We start from the raw sequence: 8,140 nt of genomic DNA, 5'->3' as shown, positions 1-8,140 counted from the left end.
ATATAAAATGATACATCATACGTGCATGAACACTAACCATCAAAAGATGGAAAGAAAGATGTTACACCATCTCTTCTTCTTGTATAAATTTTTAATGAAATTACTATGTTACCCTCAGGGTCGCAACGGGAAGAGCAAGAGCTTGAAATTTATGAAATACGAAGCCATGGGAGATAAGTACACATCACAAGAGTTACTAAACACTACACTTGTGTTTGATGTGGAAGGAGGGCTATTAAGGTCAAGTTCACTCTTTCCTTACTTCATGCTAGTGGCTTTTGAAGGTGGTGGTGTGTTGAGAGGTCTAGTGTTGTTCCTATTTTACCCTTTGGTATGTTTGGTTAGCAAGGAAAGAGGGTTAAAGATGATGGTGTTTATATGTTTCTTTGGGATTAAAAAAGACAAGTTTTTGTTTGGAAGGACTGTTTTGCCAAAGTTTTTTATGGAGGATATAGGGGTTGAAGGGTTTGAGGTGGTGATAAGATGTGGGAGAAAGGTAGGATTGAGTGAGTTACCTAGGGTTATGGTTGAAGGGTTTTTGAATGATTATTTGGATGTTGATTGTGTTATTGGGAGAGATTTAAAGGTGGTTTGTGGGTACTTTGTAGGGTTGATGGAGGATGTTGTGACAACAAGATCAAGTTTCTTGATGAATGATGTGTTTGAAGATATGAGAAATGATGATCATCTCATTGGTTTTGGTTCCTCTAACAAGTTTTTAGATCACCAACTTTTCTCTCTTTGCAAGGTATGCATCTCTCTCTTACTCTATATATCTAATGCTTTTGACCAATATCACGTCTTGTTATATTCTATCACGAAAGAGAGATTACTTATTAGAGCATAAGAAATGTCTCATCTAAAACTTTATGTATCTCTCTACATATCTAACGCTTTTGATCAATATCGCGCCTTATTTTATTCTATCATGAAAGAGAGATTACTTATTAGAGCATAAGAAATGTCTCATCTAAAAATTTAACATATACATGCATGTATGTGTGTATCATGTATGTGCAGATCGTATAGTGATTAATGTTGAGTCATAATTAATATTTTTTATTGCTAATGAGATATTTTTTTTATACATGAAACAATTGTTAGTTTTATTTGTTTCTACATATGGCAAAAATTTAAGCTCTATCCATTTATATGATTAATATTTTTATAATCAGACCAGATAGAATTACTTAAATCATATAGAACTTCAAGTTTCTAAATATAATTGCAGCAAAAAAGTTTGTGAAAGGGTTGGTCAACTGGTCATTATTAACGATTTTAACCTTTTTTTTAATAAATTTGAATTTGCAAAAAACTTATAAAACCTTACCTCCATCATGTGTTACACATGGTCTACATTCAATTGCATAACACAATTTTTTTCTTTCTTTTTTTTTTAAATTTCCTTCATTCTTTAAAATGCTAATAACTTTTTTAAACGAGATTATTTAAAAAAAAAACACACCATAAAATCGAGTATTTTATTCTTTTTAATTCGAGTACCCTTTTGCTATATTTTTCTTTAAAAATTCTTCTTCTTCTTTTTTTTTAAAAAAAAGTAGATGTATTATGCGTATAATGTTATGCAATTATTTACTTCATGCGTGATTGTTATTACTTTTTTCACGTGTGATTATTTGTCTTCGTGTATAATTATTTTACTTTAAGCATGATTTAGGTTCTATATGTATAATAATGCCACCTCGTAAACTTGTATGATCAGAAGACTTTATACGATAAGGGATTAATGTAGAATATCCCAGCCTTATGTTTGTCAAAACTCTTTTTTTCAGGAAATATACTTAGTAAGCGAAGCCGATAAGAGAAAATGGAAAGCCCTCCCAAGCGACAAGTACCCGAAACCATTAATTTTTCATGACGGAAGGATTGCATTCATGCCAACTTATTTCCAAACATTAGCAATGATCATATGGGTTCCATTTGGATTATGTATTGGCCTCTTGAGGATCATAATCACAATATCCATTCCATATGCCATTGCTATCCCTATTCTGTCCTTCACGGGAATGCGAGGTAGAGTATGCATTCACTCCTTAACCAAACATAGATTGAGTGTATCATCTATCAACACCAAGGGCACATTATATGTGTGCAACCATAAAACATTGCTTGATCCCATTTACATTTCTATGGCGATAATGAAACAAGTAACGGCTTTCACATATAGTTTGAGCCGGTTATCAGAGTTCTTATCGCCCATAAAGACGTTCCAGTTAACTAGGAACAAAGAAAAAGACTCGAAGATGATGGAAACGTTACTTAACCAATGTCATGACCTTGTGGTTTTCCCCGAAGGTACTACTTGTAGGGAACCTTATGTTCTTCGGTTTAGCCCTTTGTTTGCGGAAATTAGTAACAACTTTGTACCCGTCGCTATAGATGCTAGAGTTAGCATGTTTTATGGGACAACCGCGGGTGGTTACAAGTTTTTGGACCCGTTGTACTTTGTGTTGAACCCAATTGCGATTTACCACGTTAAGATTCTCGAGAATTTGACAAGTGGGGATATGATTAACTGGTCAAGGATTGAGATCGCGAACCGGGTTCAAAAACAGATTGCTGATGCATTAGGGTTTCAATGTACAAATCTAACAAGAAGAGATAAGTACATGATCTTGGCAGGAAATGAAGGGTGTTGTTTATAAGCCTCTCTTTATTTATTTTTTATTATATATATATATATATGAAGTGTGTATACCTATAGTTAAAAATATGTTTAATAGTAATATCAAATTTATGGATTTATTAATCATATACATGTTTTTGATAAAGGTTTGTTGTAAATCATATCAAACTACAAGGGTGAATATAATTACTACAAGGTTATTCCAACTTAGGATAGTAAATTAGAAGCAATCATACATAAGTTGTAATTTTCAAGTCATGTACACTGATTGCATATTATTATTAGAGAAAATTACAAAATTCTCTTTAAGATGGTGAATGAAGAAAAATATAATAATTTAATTAGAATAGTTTTTTTTTTAAATGAAGACATCTATTCTACACATTGTGATACTCAAACCCGTATCAATTTGACAGGGATAAACACCATATGCCACTAGATTAAGAGGTCATTGACATTTTATTAAGATAGTGAAGAAACACGGATCTACTCCCCACTAATGGGTCCTAGATCCAATGAGTCAACAGGGTAGGATACGGTTAACTGCCAACACGATATGAACCCAATTGCCTAAAGTCCAGTGACGAAGTCCTGTAAAACAGACACCGTGAGTTCGTTACGGGAAGGACAAGGTGGGGGGTCTTCCCGTAACCACCCTCCGGCGTGAGAATAAGTACAGTTCTGATGAAGATAATGCACTTAAGTAAATTGAGAGAGTACCGTTGGAGTGAATGAATACCTCATGGTGACCGAGAGGGTATTTATAGCCGAAGGGTGTGGGAAGGTGATTGGGCCAGCTATCCCTTTAGAAGATGCTCTAATAACCGCCTGGACACGTGTCCTTATATAATAGGTTCAGTTTATACGTTGCATGTGCATGTATAACAACCTAGACACGTGCCTTTCTGATATTGGTTAGGGAGTAATATTACCCATGTGCACGGTTATAACGGCCTTGCCAGGTGTCACTGGTTGATTGGCCGAAGTATCACGTATTGCCCAAGAAAGCAACTTGGCAAATCCTCTAGAAGGTAATTGGTTATTGACAGCTGTCCCGAAGCATTACCTCGTGGTTATTTACGCGGAAGGGTATTCCTTCTTGCGGATGACTCTTGAGGGTGCTAGGATGCTTCCGCATGTGCCATGAGGGTGTTTCTTCCTCAACTGATTATGCGGATGGTTCATATGTCCCGCGGGTGCCTTATAAGGGACTTCAGATTGACCTGCGGGTATTCCTTAGGGGTATTTGGGTCTTTTCAGTACCCTACCTCTATAAGTCCCCCCAGTCCAGTGTTTCTTCCGTGTGAAGTATTTTATGCGAGTGAGATTCTGGACTTAATGTGTATTTGGGGCTTTTAATTTTGCAAGTTGGCGAAAAATATCTTCTGTTGTGGATAATCATGAAAAAAGAACAAGTTGTCCACTCGCAGGCGCGTGTGCAGGTGACAGGACGTTTTTGACGGCTGTCACTGTACCCGACTGTACAACTTTTTACCTTTTTCGAATTTCCCGCGTGACGTGGCGAGTATCTGTTGGGCGATTTTTCTTCTCTCCACTGTTCACATCCCATCGTATTAATTGCGATGGGTATATATAGGAGAAGTTAATTTTTTCTTGAAGTTTTATCGCCATTGCATTCTGATCATTTGCTTTTTTACTCTGAAATTTTCTGCATATTCCTTTGATCTTTTTCGTAAATTTATCTAACGTCACTTTAGATACATACGTTATGATGACAGAAGTTGACGAAATAGATGTTCAATGGAGCCAGGATGAATATCAAAAACTCTTGGAGACGTATGGTATCCCACCGGAGTGGGGGCCGGAGTTCCCATCTGCCGGTTCTATTGCCAGCTTCCCACCTCCTGGGAAGATGGCTCTATATTCTGATTATTTTGTTCTAGGGAACTTCTGTCTCCCCGTCTCAAAGTTTTTCATGCGGGTGGTTAAAGCTTTTGGGATTCACTTGTCCTAGCTTCACCCTCGTACCATTATGCGAATTCGTCATTTCGAGTTCGTGTGTATGGCTCATGGTACGGTGCCCCGGTTAGACCATTTTGCTGTATTTTACAAGATGGCTCGTCAGAATGGCTGGTTTATCTGCCATTCCCTGGCTGACAGGGTTCTAGGCCGTGAGACCGAGACGATATCCAAAGATTGGAAAAAGAAATTTTTCTGGATATCTGAGGACGTAGTGCCGAAGCCATGACTTGCCGGTCGGACAATGAATCTCTTATTGATGTTACTCCGGCTGCCCACGAGGGGCGTGACTTGTTCCGTAAGTTGAATACTCCTCCTCCAATGCGAACGCTTCATGAGGAGGCTCTCGTGTGGGCGGGCTTGAGCCGCCTGTGGCCTGCTCCTTTTATGGAGGCTGTCTTCGTTGAATTGGATGGGCGTAAGTTTTATGTCTCCCGTTATTTGAATCTTTGGAGTTCTACTGGTTACAATTTTGCGTTTGTTTTTCAGGTTTTGCATCGATGCTTAATTCCCTATATGACGACAAGGGGTGTGTGGGAAGAACCGTCTGCGATGTTAAAAAAAACCCGTCCTTGAGAGGAATGCAAAACATTTCCTTTTTCCAGTGAAGGTGCGGGGCGAGCCGATTGTCTCGGAAGCTATTTTTGAAACAGGTTCGTACATCTTGAACCCTCCTCCTCTTAATACGCTGACCTCCGATGGGATGATCGTCATTTTAAGTGACGATTCTACCACTTTTGAGGGAGAAAGCTCGGATGACGCTCCTGAAGTTTTGTCTGTTTCACATTTATTAGCAGAATTATACCGGAAGAGATCTCTCCGCACTTCCCAGGCAAGTGACGTGGGTGCTAGCACCACGGATGCCGGGAAAGGACCCAAGGTGAAGAAGCAACGAACTCGCCGTTCAAGGAAACCACCTCTGCCTAGCCTTGCGGAGCGTCTGGGAACGGTGGATGGTAAGTATTCATTGTTCAATCTTTATTTCTTTTGAAGTTTGGGTCTAATTGTGAATTCCTTATGCAGATCCGTTGATTGTGGAGGATCCCGTGGTTGAGAAACTACCAACACCTACTTCAAATGTTGAGAAGCAACCATCTCCTCTTCCAGAGAAAATGGTTGAGGATAAGCCTGTTACTCCTCCCACCGAAACACCAGTGGAGAGGGACGGTGTATTCCCAGCGTCTAACCAATCGATAGACTATCTTTTTGACGTTGGGGTTGCTACTGGTCATGAGGAGGGTAACCCAGTTTTGGACGAGGCTGGGTTTTTTGTTCATGGATCTCCGTTTCGGCCTTCTGCTCAACAGTTTTCTTTCTCCTCACCCTTGGCTATGGGTGAGGAGCGAGATTCGTTGTTTTGACCATCTGTTCAAGAGGTTGGGGAAGGTACTTCTCGAGGATTTCGACAACATCATTCTTCAATGCCTATACGTCTCGAAAGCTCAAGCTCCCAATACTTCAGGGATGCTCCGGTAGGGGGGGGGATTATGATTTATTTGTCCCACCATGGGACATCGTCAATGGTTCCCGGTTCTCGGACCCCAGACCTGTATGAGCTTTGTCAAACACTGCGTGCCTTGTGCCGAAATGGATTATCTTCGTGATCGCTCTCGCAAAGATCTCCATACTGACCTATCTGTTTTCTTGGCTAACGGCATAGCCTGTAGCCAGGAAATCCTGCGCGAGTGGCGCACCATGGGCGGGAAGTTAAGTGTAGCTTCCGAAGTTGTTAAGGCAGCGGAGCGGGAAGCTGAGGAGCAGCGAAAAACGGCGGTTGCGGCCAAATGGAAACAAGTTGACGCCGAGGCCGCACTTAAATTGGAAAAAGATCGCAGTGCTACCACTGCTAAGGGTTGGAAAGAGGCCCGCGAGAGGTCTAACGCCACCCTTGAAGCTTCTCGAGCGGAAACTCAAAGGAAGAGGGAAGAATTGGCAAAGGCACAAGATGAGGTGTCTCGCCAAGCCACCCAGATCCAAAGGCTTGAGGAAGAGTTGAGATTGCAGAAGGAACAATCTGAACTTAAGGATAAGACTGCTACTGAAATGCAGTCTGCTTATGATTCCTTGCTGCAATCTCAGACTAAAGCTGAGGCCCGTGCCTCCAATGAATTACAAGCACTTCGCGATAGGGCGGGGCGTGCGGAGCGGGATAGGCAGTACTTCCTCAACCGAGGTCTAGATTCGGTAAGACTTCCTCATATGTTGCTTTGTATGTGTATTTCTAGGTTTGCACTGATGTGTCCCTTTATGTTTTGTTTGTTAGGTCATTCGTCATGTCAAGAAGAGCACTGAACTTACCGACTGCTTTGTTAACTTGACGACTGCTGCTAAGGCGTTTGGCCGAGCGGGAGGTTTTAATGAAGGATTGGCGTTTTCCCAAAATGGTCAACCTGTTGAAAGTCATCCGCTTCATGGCCTCGACACGAAGAAAGAGTTAGACATGCGGGTTCAAGAGTATGATGAGCTTGTTTTTCCGCTACAGAATATGCTTCCGGAGTTCGATTTTGCTGAAGATGGTGTGAAGCAGCTGCGAGTTTATATAGATGATGAATCCGAGGATGATTCTACAAATTCTCCGGAAGGCACATCTACCCCTGACTTGTAGGATAGAATTTTAATCCTTGTAATTTCTTTCCATGTTTTGTAATCATCACTTTGAATATTTTAATGGAAAGAATTTCTTGTTTTGGTAAACACTTTTCATGTTTTATGAAATAATATTTTTTGTGAGATATTTTCCTTTGAATTTTTGAACTTGTGCAATTAGGATGATATTAGTGACGTGGCGGAGAGAGAGTTTTTTGAGTGACGGTTGACAAGACGTGTAAAGCGCCTTTTTGACAGCTTGTCACGCTTTTCGATTTTCTCGCATGACGTGTCAATCATCATGTGGTTCGCACTTTCTCTTTCCTCTGTCAATCAAATGGGTGCATTTATTGCGATGGGTATAAATAAACCCTTTGTGTTTATTCCAATCTTATCTCCTTCGAGCTTTTCTCTTCAAAGTAACAGAATTAAAAAAACTTTTTCGTTTCTTTGTAAACCTTTAATCTCATAGCTGCTGATAAAAAGAATAGTCCTGCAATTCACGAGGTTGTGGTCCATCTGAAGGAGAAAGAGTATAAGGACATCGTCAATATTTACGGACTGGCTCCGGAATGGGAGCCGGAACGTCCGGCAGATGGATCCATTGCGACTAATCCTCCACCGGGGAAGATGGCCGTGTATACTGAGTTCTTTACAACAAGCAACTTCCGGTTACCTATAACGAAATTTGTGAGAGATATTTTGACTTCGTATGGCCTTCATTTATCGCAGATTCACCCGTTAGGGTTGCTGCGAGTTCGCCATTTTGAGTTCTGTTGTCAGGCTCATACCACCGACCCGACGGTTGCACGATTTGCCGTGTTCTACAAGCTATCGTACCGCGACGGGTGGTTTGGATGGTCTGCTACCAAGAGGAACCGTGATGAGGGCCCTATTGGTACTGAGTGTTATCGGAGTCTTTACGAA

General features: G+C 40.7%; 1 pseudogene across 1 annotated transcript; it reads left to right on the top strand.

The window, feature by feature from the left end:
- Positions 1-2,666, top strand: LOC143533153 (putative glycerol-3-phosphate acyltransferase 3 pseudogene; annotated as a pseudogene). Its single transcript, XR_013135305.1, has 2 exons — positions 1-748; positions 1,794-2,666. The product of XR_013135305.1 is annotated as a putative glycerol-3-phosphate acyltransferase 3 pseudogene (transcript).
- Positions 2,667-8,140: the final 5,474 nt, after the last annotated feature.

Source organism: Bidens hawaiensis, unplaced genomic scaffold, assembly GCF_021521415.1.
Source record: "Bidens hawaiensis isolate Kalapana, Puna unplaced genomic scaffold, B.hawaiensis_p1.1 tig00009621_1, whole genome shotgun sequence".
In the NCBI taxonomy this organism is placed as follows: Eukaryota; Viridiplantae; Streptophyta; class Magnoliopsida; order Asterales; family Asteraceae; genus Bidens; species Bidens hawaiensis.
Note: the sequence above shows the minus strand (reverse complement) of the source record. Positions and strands in the feature narration are given on the sequence as shown.